The sequence below is a fragment of the Prinia subflava genome, chromosome 2 (genome assembly GCF_021018805.1).
Source record: "Prinia subflava isolate CZ2003 ecotype Zambia chromosome 2, Cam_Psub_1.2, whole genome shotgun sequence".
NCBI classification, from domain to species: Eukaryota; Metazoa; Chordata; class Aves; order Passeriformes; family Cisticolidae; genus Prinia; species Prinia subflava.
In genome coordinates, this window is record NC_086248.1 from 27136749 (window position 1) to 27154700 (window position 17952).

Sequence of the window (17952 nt, forward strand, 5' to 3'; positions counted from 1 at the left end):
ATGGGTTTGCATGGCCTGGTTTTGGTACAGGGAAGGCTAGAGGGGTGGTTTTCCCAATGTCCAGCAGAACCAATGCCAGCCAGCTCCAAGGTGGACGTGCTGCTGGCCAATGCTGGGCCAGTCAGAAATGGTGGTAAGACCTGAGAGATAAAAGATTTAAGAAGAAAAAAAAAGTTATTGTGCTGTTGCAACTGCAGCCAGACAAGAGCAAAGTGAGAACGTGTGGGAGGAACAGCTCTGCAGACTCCAAGGTCAGTGCAGAAGGAGGGGCAGGAGGTGCTCCAGGTGCTGGAGCTGAGATTGCCCTGCAGCCCGTGGTGAGACCATGGTGAGGCAGCTGCAGCCCATGGAGGGCCAGGGCATGCAGAGATCCGCCTGCAGCCCAGGGAGGAGACCCACACTGGAGCAGGTGGATGCCTGAAAGGAAGCTGTGAACCTGTGGGAGGCTGTACTATCAATGCTGGAGCAGGATCCTGGCAGGGATCTTCAAACCAGTGGAGGGAGGAGCCCATGCTGGAGCAGGTTTCCTGCTAGAACCTGTGACCCTGTGGGGAACTTATGCTGGAGCAGCCTATTCCTGAAGTACCCATGGAAAAGTATCCTCACTGCAGAAGTTTGAAGAGAACTGTTGCCTGTTGGATGGACTCACATTAGAGAAGTTTGTGGAGAACTATCTTCCGTGGGGAAGCTCCCCATGCTGGAGCAGGGGAAGGACTCCTCTTCTGGAGCAGTGGCAGAAACAACCTGTGGTGAACTGACCACAATCCTCATTCCGTCTCCCTGTACCACCAAGGTAGGTAGAGCTGGGGAAGAGGGAGGGGTAAGGGGAAGGTATTTTTAAGGTCTTATTTTAGTTTTCATTATTCTGCTCTGAATTTTTTAGTAATAAATTCCACCAATATCTCTAATTCCAGTTTGTTTTGCCCATGACTGTGTCTGATGTGTGATTGCTCTCTGTCTTTGCTCTCTGTCCTTAACTCATGAACACTTCATTATATTTTCTCTCCCCTGTCCAGTGTGGAGAGGAGTGATGGAAAGGTTTTGTGGGTGCCTGGCATCTGCCCAAGGTGAACACACTGCACTGGTTTATCACAAAAGTGCATGTGGATTATGATGCAGCAGTACATGATTTCCTTAAATGTCTTCATTTTCCCCAGAGTTCTTCAAGTGTATTTTGGTCCATACTCTCGACTTGGCTGAAAGATCAAAGAAGGACAGAAAAGATACTGTTTGAGGAAACCTTTAGTTGAAGAATTTTAAACAACTTAATGGCCTGCTGGCAATTATAGGATAATGTTAAAGGGCCATATTCAATCTCTCCTATTTTAATCTAAGTTGAGATGAAAACATCTAAAACATAGCTATGTCCTGTTAATAATATGCTGAACATGTGAACCTGTCCCAATGACCTTTGTGCAGCAGAGTGGCCAGCACTGCTTAAGCCTTTGAAGATACCAGAAAAGTGTGGACTATGACAAACAAATAGTAATAACAGGAGACTTGGAGTTTAGAATATTAAAATCAGAAGGGCTATTAACTAGATTTTGATCCTTCTCCCAGAATAGATTTCATTTTAATTTAATTAGTGAATCCAAATTCTGCCTTCAAAGAGTTTCAGTACTCTAGCCACATAGCTCCAAATCTAGGCAAGTATGTTAATACTAATTTTCTCTCTTTGCCTCTGTATTTTCACTCCTGGGAGTTAATTCCCCAGAGAAAGAAAGAAAGGACATGTATCTGCAAGAAAACTACTATTCTTGTTGCTGAATACTCAGTCTTTCTATTTTGAGACCATTCCATTATCTTTAGAATCTCATGATGTTCAAAGATACCATTAGATAATGGAGTAGCAAATGTGTAGTTTGGGTCATTTAGCATTCTTTTCTTTTAGGTAGCAGTCTTGAACTATTATGTTCGTTATAAATGCTGTTACATTTGTCACTGTTATCAGGTACAAAAGCCTATGGTCTATATTACTGCACAGATTTAGAAATCCTACATTCAGCAGCCCATCTTTTCATACCTATTTCATAATGAGGTTTTCTCAAATGTTACTAAAATAGACCTTTACAAAAAGTTATTTTTCCTTTTAGACACTTCCAAAAAAAAAGTTATTGCATGTCTAATGCAGAAGGTTTTTTCCCATTTACATTTTGACTTTCATTCATGTAATTATGCATCATTCTGGTGTCATATACAAATTTCATTTTTACTGGTAATGAAAATGTGTTTCCTTACAATATTTTTATGGGATAAATCTGAACTGTTTTAATATAAGTGGTTGGTAACATTTCAGCAGTTTTTATTCTTCACAAAATCATTATTAGTCTTCATGCAGCTAAAAATTATTATGGGAAACCTATAACTAATAATATTAAATAAACAAAGATGTCCTGTAAAAGCAATGAAAAAAACCTCAAGGGAATATAGAAAAAAATACCAAGAGATTGTTTATTTAATGATAAAATCATGAAGGAAAAAAAAATTAACAGAGAAGAGTATAAAAAGTAAAAAGATGTGTATGAAATACAGTTATAATATCAGCATATATTACTTAGAAAATCAGCAAAAAAATTAAATGTGAAATGATGCTATCTCATGAGAGAAAATGATGTCATGAGATGAAATTTCAAAGGGATTATGACAACTGTTATACCTTATGTCTGCTTTAGCCAAGGATAAAATCCTCCTATTTATAAGCCCAGCTGGCTCCATGTAATTGATGAAGACTAAGAATATTTCAAGACTGGGATTTGTATGGACACAGAGATACTTGAAGAAAATCTAACTCTTAAACTGATATAAGGCCAGTTAAAGGCAGCACAATGTTCTATTTTGCACTAGAGGAGAATAAAGCAGGTACATCTGTGCAAAACTTCAGCAAAAATTAATCCCAAATGATCTGCACTCCTGTCCAGCATTTTAAGGATTATGTGTTCTTTCTATTAATAACTGATATTACACACAATATAATAACAAAAAATACAGTACAAGTGAGATTGGAGAAACACCCACAGGTGATATTTGACTTTATCAACTTCTCAGGAAAAGAAAACCTGACAAAGAAGAGAATAAACCAGGAAATGTTCAGTAACATCATGCCACCATATTTTGGCCAGGAAAAAACCTTCTCTTTCCACCTCTTCACATGTCACCTGATGACTTTGTTAAATTCCTTCCTGTGCTTGAGCAGTTTTGGTAGGATGGGGTGGCAACCTTGGATCAGAGTGATGTGGAGTAACTGAGAGGATGCTGTTGGGGAGCAGGGGATGCTTTGTGGGTGTGCCCCACTGACTCCTAAAGTTTTAGCTTTCATATTTTTTAGATTCTGTACTGCCTTAGTGTGTGACTCTGAACTTCATATAAAGTTAGAAAGTTCTCTTCACAGTTTAGTTAGGAAAAACAATCCTTTTCCAGCTTGAGATCCAAGGACACTGTCACAGCTTTAGGCTCAAGAAGTATAAACAACGGCAAATTGAGGAAAGCAAACTGGGAGGATGGGACTTTATAACCTGAAGCTGTAATTAGACAAATAACCTCAATATGTAAATGTACCAAAACTTATAAAAGTGTAAAAATTCATGACAGTTATCTACCTTGTGTCCATCTTGAATGTAGCCATGACCAGGCTCTTGTACTGCCCAAGGTGTATCCTTTAAAGGCCTTTCAATGAGGACATACTTTATTCCCTTAACTCTGTCTAGTCTTTGCTCCAGATCAGCCTCTCTAGACATCACTGTCTTCTTCATGAGCTGCATTTGAACTCAAGTTCTGACCCAAAATCCTCAGCTGGGCTATGCTGGAAGTGACCGGGTACTTGCCTTTATACCTCGAGTACTTGGGCCTTGACCCTGACATAAATATTTGACTTAATAACTTGAGCTCAGAACCTGTCTCCTTGCTGTTTGGGTGCCACTGCAGCATTGGTGTCTGGGTGCCACTGCAGCATTGGTTGCCTCTGAGCACCATCCCCAGACACTCACTTTCCCAAATGGGAAAAGTGGCACCATAGAGATGGTGCCTCTTGTCACTGATGTCACTGTCATTCTCCCCTTCCAGCACACAACTCTTGCATGGCAGCCCATATTTGCTGCTCCCTGAGACTGTGATATTATGTTCACTTTTTTTCTGATGTGTATTTAAAAAATACCAAATTTAAGTATGACTAAATAGGTATGTAAAATAAAGGAAAAGCCGTAAATTACAGTGCCTGCAAAACTTGACCTCTACTCCATGTTTGCAGTATGCATTAATATTCTCAATGGCATACCAAGTGGTCCTTTGTACCTTTATATTTTTCACAAATTTAATAATTCTTAGGAAATTCTGCATTATTTATGTCAATCCTAATTATTTGCAAATGATTCCTTATTTACTAGACATAATTTAAAATATTTAAAACATATGGCATTTGCTGAAGCAATATTGAACAAGCTAGACAGTGAGTTTACCTACACCTCAAATTACAGAACCCTTATTTCTACCTTATAGTTGTTCTATAAATGTAGACAGAGTAGTGATGTAGACAGTGCTGAACTTGCTTATCAGGGTTGCTGATGGCCAGTCTTTTACTCAGCAATCCCTATAAAATGATGGTAGGCATAACAGTATTAAGCCAGGGAATTTTACTTTAGTTTGCTGTTAGCTGGCATGGTTTAACCCTGTCTGACAAGTAAGCCCAACACAACTGTGTGCTCATTTCCCCCTGTTTTGATTGGAAGGGTAAAAACGAGAAAACTCATGAGTTGCAATAAAGACAGTTTAGTAGGTAAAGCAAAAGCTGTGCAAACAAGCAAAGCAAAACAAGAAATTCACACCTTCTCATGGGCAGGCAGGTGTCCAGCACTGTCCCAGGACTGCAGAGCTCCATCACACATAGTGGTGACTTGGGAAGACTAACAGCATAACTCTGAAATACTCCCCTTCATTATTCTTCCCCCAGCTTTATATGCTGAGCACAACACCCTGCATGGTGTATGGAATGGTGAGGAATATCCCTTTGGTCCCTTGGGGTTAGCTGTCGTAGCTGAGCCCCCTCCCAACTCCTTGTGTATACTCAGACTCCTCATTGTGGGGTGAGGAGCAGAAAGGGCCTTGGCCCTGTAGAGGCACTATTTGACGACATCTAAAACTTCACTGTGATATCAATACTGGTTTCATCACAAATCAAAAGCACAGCCCCATACTGACTCCTGTGAAGAAAATAAACTCCAACCCAATCACCAGCCAGCCTAAAATTCAGCTTTGTAGTTCTGATAGCGAGAAAAAGCATCATGGAAACAACACATACGTAAACAATCTTTAGGCCCACACTCAAATATCTTCTTAGAGTCTGTCACAATTCCTCCAGGATAGTCAGGGAGGTTTTGGTGTTGCATGTAACACAACTTTTTCTGCTGCCCTGTGCTTAGTGTTTGTGATGCCTGTTCATACAGCCCTGGGACATTAAGCTGACCATGGCTGAAGTCTGATGCCTGTACCCCTGTGTCAGAGTGTCTTTGCTCCAGCTGATCTCCAGCCCCTATCAGCTACCAGTGCTTTCCATAGGTATGCTTGAACAGGGCCATGAGTTCCTCCAGCTTGATGACAGCTTTGCACAGATGGATTTGCCTGTCTAGACAGTTCAGGAAATGTCTATGAGGAGCAGATGGCAGATGGTGGCCTGGTGCCACTGCAGCCCTACTACTCAAACCCAGTCCTCTATGCCTGTTACACCCACGCAGCTCTCATTTACTTCACTCACAGTTTTGCGTGAGCAACACAATAGTATAAGGACTAAAAATCTACCAAAAAGTCTGTTGAAGGAGTTATAGCAGAAAAACAGATCCTAGAAAAAGTGTTTCACCTAAATAAATCAATCTATAAATACACACTTTCCGCCTCTTGTCTTTATTGTAGTTTTCTTTCTAAGACCACAATGAAGCCCCCATGTGACCACAACTGTGACCTGCTGAGGTGAAAGAGTCTGTGAGCAAAGAAAAGGGAGATAGCAGCTATGATGTGCATTAGACAAATATCACAACACAGTTTAAATGAAGGTTAAATTTCTATGTAGAATCTATAACTGTTTCATGGAGCAGTAGGTTGAAAAACACAAAAGGCAAAGCAACCTTTGATGTGATTCTAGTTAAGAGTGTCTCTAGCAGTGGCCATCATGTGTTTGGAATTTAAAATGCCTCCAGAAAGAATTAAGGTGAAAAAAAAAAAGTCAACAGCTGTCTTCAGTTTCTAAAAGAGAAACAATTAATGAGTTAATTTGTTAAAAGAATGTTTAGAATGGGCAATGCTGTAAAGTGCTCAGAGGAAAAACAGAAATTATATAATGTATTAAAGATAGATTAAAAGTTGTGTACTACTGGACAGGGCTTGAAAATAGATAAAAACGAGCTGGTATGTCTAAATTTAAATGTGTGGGAAGGAAAGAAAGAAGCAGACCTTACAATCTGAAATTGTCCATAAATAAATGAAATAAAAATATCACAGATGCTGGTAGGTTGAATGTGAAAACAGAGTCATATGAAAACACTGGAGGGAAGAAAAAAAAATCAAAGAGCAAGTAACAGCATCAATACCAACAACAAATCTCAAAAAAGACAGCAGTAACAGAAATTCCAACAGAGACCCTCCATAACCAACAGACATTCTAATTATGGACTTATTGTTCAGTTATGATACAGTATCACAGCGGATCATATTCACACTCAGTGAAAACTGTAGTTGCAATAGAAAGTAGAGAAGAAAAAGACAATATCCCAAGCTACTGAAAATTACATTCTCTCCAGTCCCACTGATCACTCTGCTGAATTTCACAGGTTTGTTGAATTCACTCATGATGCTTAGGATGCCTGGGGATAAAAAAATGTTGCCAGAAACATTAACAATGGAAATTGTTAAGGAGGATACTGTGTTCTTGAAAATTAATTTCTAATATGTCTTAGTCTGCATATTAATTTATATAGCTCATATTTAGTTTATTGCACTACAGCTGTATTAAGAGAGATAAGGCAGAAGTGGTTTTAAATGTGTTTTGTCCTTTAACGTTGCTGTACTTGACAACACAAGGTTCACAACAATGGACAAGACACCTTGAGCCCTTATTAGTTATAGCACAATCACAGAACAAGGTCCTGGAAGTGACCATCAAGGATGATGATAAAGAGCATTGACATTCATTGGAACATATATGGAGTGTTTACTTCAGTTAAATTCCTTCCAACAATTTTTCTGACTAGTGTTGTATAAAGAATGAAATGAAAACAGATGGACTTTAGAACAGGATACACATTTCTCATGTCCATCATCATCCACCTTTCATTCGGTTTTTAAGCTTTGAAAGTATTTAGTCATGCCAGTAAAGCATGTAAAAACTTTTTTAAAGTGAATATATGATTTTCAAGCAGAATGCATGAAAATTATGAAGTGCAAAGTAAAACTGCAAAAGGATTCTAAACACAAAAGAAAAGTTTGCTCTATTTACTTGTTGTCTATAAAAGCAATATGTATTTTTAAACTGGATTAGCACATTTTTCCTCTTTCCTTGAGGTTTTAGAGTTCCTACAGCAGGTATTTCAGAGGAGCATTTACAGTAATCTTTTTGTTAAAATCAAAAATATTCTTCTGAAGCTAACTTAAAATTATCACCACTTAGCATGCTTTAGTTCACTGAAGGCAGCAGTCTCAAAACAAGTGAATCTTCAAATGAAACAAACCTAAAAGAAACACTTGAAGAATGTACCTAGTATACCTCAGTGAGTATGGATGGTTGATCCATATGTGTAAGTCTAGTCTGCAGTAAATCCTCCCAATGAGCAATAGCATGAATATCATTTAGAGGGATCAGGTAGCTTCACTGCTTCACTTTAAAATCCTCTCTTATCCCTCCATACTGCTTGAAAACAGAGGCAAATCTGTGAGCTGTATATGAACAAAAATAGAACTAGTTTCCTAACATGTTCAAGGAATTAAACTCTATTGCATTCAAAATAATTGATCCTTAATAAAAGCAAAGGAATTAAGACCAATTTCCCTGAAAAATAGCACAAATCTTGAAAATAAAATTAATTTTCATCAATTCTAGATAACATAGGTTAAGTGAATTCCATTCAATACTCTGAGAAAGTATTAACTTGATTTGTTCATGCATAAGGAGCATCCTTATTCAGGGATGGCTTAACTATTACAGTCCATTGAGTCCTGTTGAGGCTAGATAGAAAGAAAGACTAAGAAAATTGGAGACTCCTAGATGGCATAGACTCAAAGAATGCTTTTGATTGGAAGCCATCTTAAAGATCGTCTATTTTCAACCTCCCTGCCATGGGTAGAGACACCTTGCACTTGACCAGGTTGTTCAAAGCCCCATCCATCCTGGCCTTGAACCCTGCCAGGGTTGAGGCATCCACAGTATATTTTGACAATCTGTTCCAGTGCCTCATCACCCTCAAAATACAGACTTTCTTTCTAACATCTAATCTAAACCTTCCTCTCTTTGAACCCATTACTCTTTGTCGTATCACTACAGTTCCTGATGAAGAGTCTTCCTTATAGGCCCCCTTCAGATACTGGAAGGATTTTATGCACCCCTCTCTTCTTCAGGCTGAACAGCCCCAACTTTAGCAGCCTACCATCATAGGAGAGCTACTCTAGTCTCTGTATCATGTCCTCTGTAGAAGCCCTGAAGGCAAGGGGTAACATACATGTCCCAAAACCAATACCCAGATAACTCTGGAGGCAAATAGGGATTGCTGGTAAGAACCTGCTGTGAGAAAGGACTGGATGTGGCTGGAGAAGGACCCCATACAGAGGCAGGCCAGCACCTTTCTGGGATAAACTCCTTGTGTTGGCTCCTGGAGAGCAGCACAGCACAAGCTGTGGGTTGAGAAGCCGGCATGGACAGTTGACCACAGAAAGAACCAGTAGGGGGCTCACGATCACCAAACACCCTCTAAGTCCAGCATGATAATGAATTTGAATAGAAAGAAGGAAACTCAGGCCCAGAGCAGGGAAGACTTAGGTGTAAAAAGGAATCCCTCTGAAGCCCAGGTGATGTATCTACACATGGCCTTGTCTAATACTATGGCCATGTCTGTAGTAATAATCACACATCTATTTTATTTGTTCTGGAAGTGGAAATAAAAAAAACATCTTCTATACTATTAAACTTTAAGGCTGGTGCTTGGAACAGTTGTGACTGTTACCAAGTTGTAATTTAAAGTCAGTTCTCTAGGAAAACTTGTCAGGTCAAGAATCATTCCCAATAGGCAGGCAGGAGTGCATACACATTTCTTGGAGTCCAAGAAAAAGCCATAGGTTGGATAGGTCAGCCAATCCCATCAAGCCTCAAGACTAGACAACAACCTCTGGAAACACTCAGTTGTTAGAAAAATGTCTTCAGGCCTTTAAAGTAGGCTATGTTTGTACTGCAGGATATCATTATACTGTTTCAGGGAGTTTGGAAGCACAAGACAAAGGACAATATCTATGTCTATCTGAAAAATTAATTGCCCAGAATATGGAATTCAGAATAAGGTGCTATTTTACTAATATTTTGAAATCTATATAATAGCAAAATAATTGGACCTGTGAATAATGACAATAAATTAATTTGTATGACTCACAACATTAAAGGATTTGAGTGATAATTGTCAGTTCCGTAGTTCTGCATTTACTTAATCCTAAGGCCTAATAATTCAAATTCAGTAAAAAGATTTTTCTAAATATTCCATAGCTGTCAAACATGCACTATCAGAAAATGAAATATGTTAGCACAGAAAAATATTTAGTGAGGAAATCTCATTCTTACACCATGTGTAAAAAGAATTGTGGAATCATAGAATCATTTAGGTTGGAAAAGACCTTTAAGATCATCAAATCCAGCCATAAACCTAACAGTGTAAAGTCCAACACTAAAGCACACACACAGGGAATACAAACTCTCTCTAAATAACAATGGTTATAATCTGATACAGTCTGACATGTGGCTAGAGTGTGACAAGCTACGTGAAGATTTATCAAGTCTGAGGATTGACTTGCAACTTTGAAGAGTGTCTTAATAACAACGAGACAACTTCTCTGGACATGCTTTGTAAAACGAAAGGTTTTAATAATGACAAAAATAACAAACATTATCAAACAAAATAAATATAAGTCTAACACAGTCCAGAGAAGACTCTTGCACTGCTAAGGCAGTCCAAAAAAGCAATTGAGCAGTTCTGTGCAATCATTTTAGTACTTGATGGTTCAGGTGGGCTTTTTGGCACCTTGCCCAATGAAATTGGCAATAAGATTTGAGAAACATTTCCAAAGCCCAATCAGTGCCCCTGTGATGGCATTGGGCCAATTACAATAAGGGAAGAACAGAAAGTTCCAGGGCTTCTTTTTAAAAGTCAGGGGTGAAACTGGAACCCCTTTTCCTTATTTGGAAACACCTGCTTGGGTGTGAAAGTGCATTACTACAGTAATCTATGTTCTTAATAGGCCTCTTGAAATAGACTAATATATTTGACAAAATATTCTGTTTAATGATAGAATTAATAAAATCGTTCCATAATTTAATATATTCTAAATTAAATATACAACAGTATATCTAGGCAACAAGAGAAGTTGAATAACTGGTTTATTGTTGCTAGGATTTTACAAGTTACTACTTTGCAAGAATTAAATCACCACTGCACCTCCAACTACATTCTCACTTATACTGACTTGGAGGGCTTGTTACTACTCATAGAGAATTTAGCTAAGGCTTTTTATTTGACTGCTTAGCTGTATTCTTAAAAGAACCACAAAAAAAGAAAAAAGTAATTAATGCCGCTTATTAGAGTTACATATAATTTTCTTTGGTTTTAGTTACCTCCACCATAATTCTGTAGGAATTCACAAAATAAAGGCTGTTGGACAACTCTATTTCAGGGATAATAAAAAATCAGAGAGCTCACGATTTTCAGCAAATGTCTTTTGAAAAACCTGAGTAAATAGGCAGATCAGTCAATCATTTAGGTCTTTGAAAAATTACCATTAACAACGAATATCAGGCAAGCCCTGTCAGAAACTGAGTTCTAGACATCTGTGTTAAGCTGCAGCAGGTATATGGGAAAAATCTTTTCCACATATGGCACAGAAAAACAAAGTAAAACCCAAAGCTAACCCTTCTACTAGTCAAGATGAGATGAATAGAATTTTAATCTAAATTTTGAAGAAGGTGTTGTATGGCTTGTATGAGATAATTTCAGTCTTGATGTCAAAATGAAAGAGCTAACAAGTATAATACAGACATGAACATGAAATTCTCCTAAAATATCAACTAAAATAACCAAGACTCTACAATAATCCTCAAAAGAGGATTTTAGCTGATGGTGGGAAAAAATCAAACTGTATATAGGAAAAAAAAATATCATCAACATTATTCTGCATTCTCATCACAAATAAGGAACACAATGTGTTACATTTTGTTGCCATAAATGTCTTAGTGTTCCTGAAAGAGTATTCAAGAGTATTTGCTATTTGGGAAGAAGCAGGTATCATCACCTGTTTCGGCTGCAGAAAAACAATATGACACAGAGAGTTTTATAAAACTGATGAGGTGGTGTTTGTATTTAATTACCTGGAAAGATCTGGTTTGGACCTCATACTGCTTTCATTCAAGTGATGATTTTATTCAACTACACTTGTACTAGTGGTCAAAGCTGAAATACTTCTTGGCTCAGAGGTAGTAGGATACTGATGCATCAAAATTAATTCTCATTGGTATCTGAAATTTGAGGAAGGTTCTCTTAAAACAACACTGTTCCCACAGTAGATTTTGGATCAGTAAAATACATTAATTTTGTTCAGAATCTCATAATAACCTCAGAAAATTTCTCACACGACTGTGAGAGATTCCTTGCTGTTGTCCTGATCATGCATGAAAAAGGTGCAGGGCTTTTAACTCTGGGGGAAGCATACATACTGCCATTTTCAGAGCAAAACAAAAAGTGGTTAAATGCTTCCTGCTGAATTTTCCCAGCAGGCTTTGGCAAAATTCGGTAGAGTTCAGGGAAAAAACAAACCAAACCAAACAAACAAGCAAACAAACAAAACAAGCCATAATAAACCAAACTAAAATGAACAAACAAAAACCAAACCCCAAAATGCTTAAAACACTTAACAAAGATGAAAAAAATCTTTCCATAAATTATAAAACTAAAATCTGATACATGGCTGCTGACCTCAATGCACTTGCAGCTTTGAAAGAGGTATATCACCTTTTTTGGTTTTTTTTTTCAGGACTGAAGTGGTTTTGAATTTCTAGGATTGCTAGAACAAGAAACTTAGAAGTTAAGAGTTGATCAGACAAGAAAAGAAGTATTTCTAAGTAGCATCACTAATACCCACGTGTAACTGAATGGTATACTCTTTTCTGTAGTCCAGCAATTTTCAGAGGTTTTTGGATTGAAAAACTACACGATTGTCTCTATATAAGTTATAAAATCAGTCTGTATTTCCTGTAGCCACTGAAACCTCCTCTCTATTCTTCCAAAGACCTTCCTGGCTCTGTTCATGCTTGACAGTTCTTGCTACTGAGGTTCTTGGTCACCACCTGCATTGTAAAAGTGTCTTCAAAGCTCAGAGATGCAATTAAACAAAGCAGCATCTTTTCCTCTTTCCACAGAGATATCTGTATGCATCCCTTGAGAGAGGAAATGCATACACAGTTTTACATACCTTGTAAAAAAACCCAACAAAACATAGGGAAAAAAAACCCAAACACATAATCTTCAAGAGGTTGAAATTTGTAGAAATTTGTAAAATCAATTGGTTAAGCTGAGAACTTTGTAAGTCCAAAAAGCAAACCAGATGATATATTATCCACATCTTGATAAGAATGATTAAGAGAGAATATTTAATCTAAACTGTACAATTTAAGTACTTGGGGAAAAGTTTCTGGGTTTTCAGGTTTTATTATACTTACTTTGGCATTAAAAATGTTATACAACATTTATATGAGACCACTGGAAATTGTTTTCCTAAAGTGTATTTTTTTTAGCCTGAGTTAGTAATGGGACTACTCACAGTAGTGTCTTTATCACAGGAAGTTTTTAAGAAAATTTAAAATCAATGTTTAACATAGAGCAAATTTGGAATATTGTATTAAGAATTATGTAAATAATATCTAAAAATTAATTCAACTTACAGCAGGTGAAATGTCTTCCAAAGTTTTTCAGAATGTTACATCAACATTCTAGAAGCTGTAAAATATAAGTAATTTCTCTTCCACACTTATGTAATGAAAAAAGTCTTAGTATAAGATGTATTGACTAACTCATCAGAGAATTCACCTCACATAATAGAGATTCACAATCTAATTATGTTTTATTCTCATTTCTGTATCGTGTAAGTTTTCTGATATTTTGTCAGCTTGTTTTGTGCATAAGCATTCTTATTCAAAAGGCAGGATCAGTTTAAAACATTTAATCTGTTGAATTCCATAACACGTAATTCATGAGCTATACTTGGAGATTTGAATATCCGTTTGAGGCATTTGCAATTACTTTTATTTTATGTATGATTTAATTCATGATCTTGCATTTTGCAACAGCATTACTCTACTTTTCCATCTGCGGAATTCAATTGTCCCAAATTGTTTTCACTTCTTATAGTACTTTATCAGAATTAAACATCACTGTCTCTTAAAATCTGCATATCTGAACAATATTTCTTATTTGGTCTCTCAAAAAAGTTCTGGGTTTTCAAGTTATTTGATATAAAATACAGCCTAATTTCTGTGTTGTACAAATAAAGCAGCATATATATTTCTCAAATCTGAAATGTGACATTTCAATACATCTAATCAAGAAGTTGCCTATAATTTTATTAATCATTCTTTGCATAGTCTACTGTCATGTGTCGTGTAAGTGCAGACAGAAAAATTCTAAAGTAAACTTAGATTTTTAAGAATAAGAATATTTAGACAATTTTATTTTTGTGGAGTGATAGCTGAATTTTTATTGGTTCTTTGGTCATCTGGAAGATTAAAGTGTTAGATTAGATATTTCATTGCAAATCCAGATCTGTAGCATCTGTTCTTGGATCCTGTGGAAAAGACCAGCCATAAAAATTACACCTAAGATAGAGAATCAAAAATCAAAGTTGAAGTATTACAGTCAAGGAGATTATATTTATGTCAGCCTACAGCTGTAAGTTGTTGGTAATAGATGATGGAACTGTAATTTGAATTTACAGTTCTATATTCGGCTTTCACAGAATCTCAGAATGGTTTCAAGGAGCCTCTGGAGATCATCCTGTCCAAAACTCCTGCTCAAGCAGGACAGTCAGGTTTTGAAAATGTTTGTACATGGGGGACTTTCACAGCCTCCATGGGCAGGTCTCCCAAGAATTTGACCATACTCACAGTAAGAAAAGGTTTTTCTATATTTTTTCTAACTTAGTATGTGTCTCCTCTGTGGCATTGTATCTATTAATCTCTACTCATTAATTATGAGCAATATTATTGCTATAGGTGGTGATAAAACAAGATTCTAGCCCATTGACTTGCACAAGTGTAGAAAAAATTAATATTGCCATGTATCTTCCTGAACTCAGTCTGTAAATTAAGAAATGTCACAGAAAATATTTATAGACAAGTCAGAAAGTTACTGACTTTTCTAGAAAGTCATTAAAATTGTATCTACTTGCAGACCTTCAGTGTCTTCCCCCTTCGTTCTTCCCCAGTTTCTTCGTATTTTTTCATGTGGCACATCTTACTCTCAAAAGATTTCTGTATTCTCACCATATAGTTGTTGAAAGCCTCCTAATTTCCTTATTATGCCTTGCTAATTTCCCCCATTTACAGCTGTTTTTTGAATTGCACATTTGCTATTACTCTCCTCTTGGGCCTTGCCTTGGGGATGCACCTTTCAGCTTCCTTTGCGGAAACACTATGCCATTACAGAGGCACACTTTTAAAACTCTTGATGGGTTGACTTCTAAAGCCATGAAACCAAAACCTGACAGAATTAAGGCTGAAACTCTGGCCTGACACTGGGCTCTCAGTATAAATCCCTTCACAAAAGTAATCCTCTTAAACAGTTCCTTTTTCCATGATCATATTTGTAGTTGAAATAGAAAATTATTTTAATCCTTTAAGTAGTAAAAGTACATTAAATTCAATTCTTTCAAAATTATAGTTAAATTATGCAGATATACAGCATAAGAGAAGCAAGAGAAACCACCTGATCATTTATTATGGAGCCATCTCAATTTTTTTTTTATAAGTTGACTGCAGTATAGAAGATTTAGAGCAGCACTGATACTCTCCAGAATGAATAGAAATAAGTGGACTTATTAGAGACAACAGTCCAAAAATTTTGGTAAGTCATGGTTAGCAACATGTATTCACCTGTTTTATTAGCAGGATTGATCCAAAAATATTCAATTTTTAAGACATTTACAGGACAATATTTTTCAACAAATTTTGTTGACTTGTTAGGATTCTTTGCATAAAAGAGGAAAACTTTTGAAAAATGTAAAAAAAAATATTAAAATATACCATTTCACAGTATTTTCTTTTTTCAAATTGTTTTTCATTTGGGGGATTTTTGCATTTTTTTGTCCCCTTTGTCTTCTTGCCCATTTAAAATGGGAAGAAAGAAAAAAGTATATGCAAAAAGTAAAATCTTTTTTGTTTTCTATATATTTAATTTTTATCTATTAATGAAATGACAGTAACCCCCCAAAATTCCATTTTTTGTTAATTACAAATCATTACATACTTCTGTCAGTACATTGCATGCATTTCTTTTCTACTAGCTCATTCCCAAAATTGTCTTTGGGTTCTAAACATCATCTCACGACCACACAATCAGTATGAATTAATTGAGAAGTGATGTATTTCTACATTTTTATTTGCAACATTTAATGTATTTATTAAAATTTTGAATTAGAGGTTTAACTTTTCTTTTCATTATATGAAAAAATTTGCTATTAGTTTTTTGCTTTTTGAACATTTGAATAGAGAAACAATTCACATGGCTTCTCATTTCCTTTTTGCCAGATCTTACTGTCCTTTGCCTTGGCAAAATGCACAATCTCTGCACATTAGAAAACAGGTACCTGTTTCAGAAGTAAATGAGCTATCCTTACTTTGAAGAGCATGTAAGGTTATTTAATATTCAAATTAAAAACAAACCAAAACAGCCAACCAAACAGAAGAAAAGACACCAAAAAAAAATCCCAAAACAAAATGAAAAATACCAGCCAAACAAAAAACCACAAACAGTCTCTTGTAATCATTCAATTTAGTAGCATAGCAAAGAAATGAATTTTCTAAATCTCCTGCATCATAAATATCTTGCTGACTTCTGTATCAGTTATTGCATTCTCCCTTGTCCTGTTGTCTTTTTTATCCTTCCTCCATTTCAAAAATAAACAGATTTGTGAGAAGTTGTTTGAGGTTCAATAACAAATTTTTGCAGTGGATATTTTTTACAAGTCATACTATTCTTGTATTCAGTTTTGTGTCATCTTCTATTTATAATATAATTCCAATATAAGACATAGAGCTTGGTATCTCTGAAGCACATTAACTAAGCCAGGCAGCTTAACAAAGGTTAAAAAAAAGCCAAAACAAAGCTTTGTAGTAGTAGAATTATATGTAGGCATATGTTGCATTTGGAAATAATCTTAAACTGATGCTAATTATCTTAGACTGAACATTTAACGTACTCAAATAACCCTGTAACCTTTTCATTTGGGCTTACTGAACAGATGTAATACTGCATTGTCATGCCAGACAGAAGTTTTAACTTGATTAATAACAGAAATAACACTATAGAAATATTCGTGGCAGTTCATATTTTGACTACGCAGATGCATGCAATATTAATTTTTCCTATTATTGAAATTCCATGGATTTTTCTTAAAGATTAAGTTTTTTATGTAATGTTGACAGCATATTCTTCAGTGACAGTAGGGGAAAAAATCCCAGAAATTTCTATTTTTCTGCATAAATAATTTTAGAATTATAGTAAATTTATGCAGGAATATATCAGTGTAGTGCTAGTTTTCTCTACATTTGCTAAAGAGGGCAGCAAGCAAACCCTGTGTGTGTGAAACTCAAAGTAAACATGGAGATTTGCAACACAGGAGTTTTTTGTCTGGAGAGGAAAAAGCTGTAAACTTAGATGTAAAATACATACAAAATAATAGGAAGAAAAAAATGTTCTTTAAGAAAAATCTTGCTCAGGTAAATGCATTTTGTAGTGTGCAATATTTAGGACTATATGTTTACTGGTCAGGTCTCCCATTTACAAATCTAGTAGCATCAGTGTCTGTCTGTCATCATCTCAGCACTTAACTGGAAAAAGAGAGAGACAGAGGGAGAAAGATTTATGCTCTGTTTCAAAACTGTCTATTCCAGCCTTTAACTGAGTAAACTTCTGGGGTAGAAAGCATAATCTTTACAGAACTCACTTTCTCATCAGTGTCTGAAGGAGTGCAAATGATGCCTCACACATGCTAGAGATCACTGTAAAGAATGAGTTTACAGAGGTAAGTTATAGGCTTTGGGAAAATGAGATTTGATCATTCGAGCATTTCAGGTGATGATCATGAGAACAGTTAATGAACTTGAAAAAAGGTGTTAACTCTCCTGAGACAAGCTCCTAGTGTCTGGGAGGTAATGATACTTATTTGCAGAAGCAATTGTGATAAGGGATAGCAAAAGGACATTCAATTAAACTAATTATCAGAAGGGTTCATATATGTTGCTGTATGAGAAACATAAAATGTATATTACAAAAATTTTAAAAAGAAAAAAATTGAGGTTTTATAATTTCTTGTCTTAAAAATATCTATCCACTTATAACATCAAGGTCATGTGTTCAGTCCCCAAGAGCCATTCATTTAAGTGTTGGGCTCATTGGTCCTTGAGGGTCCTTTCAAGACAGATCATTCTATTACTCTGTAATCTTTTCCCATCCA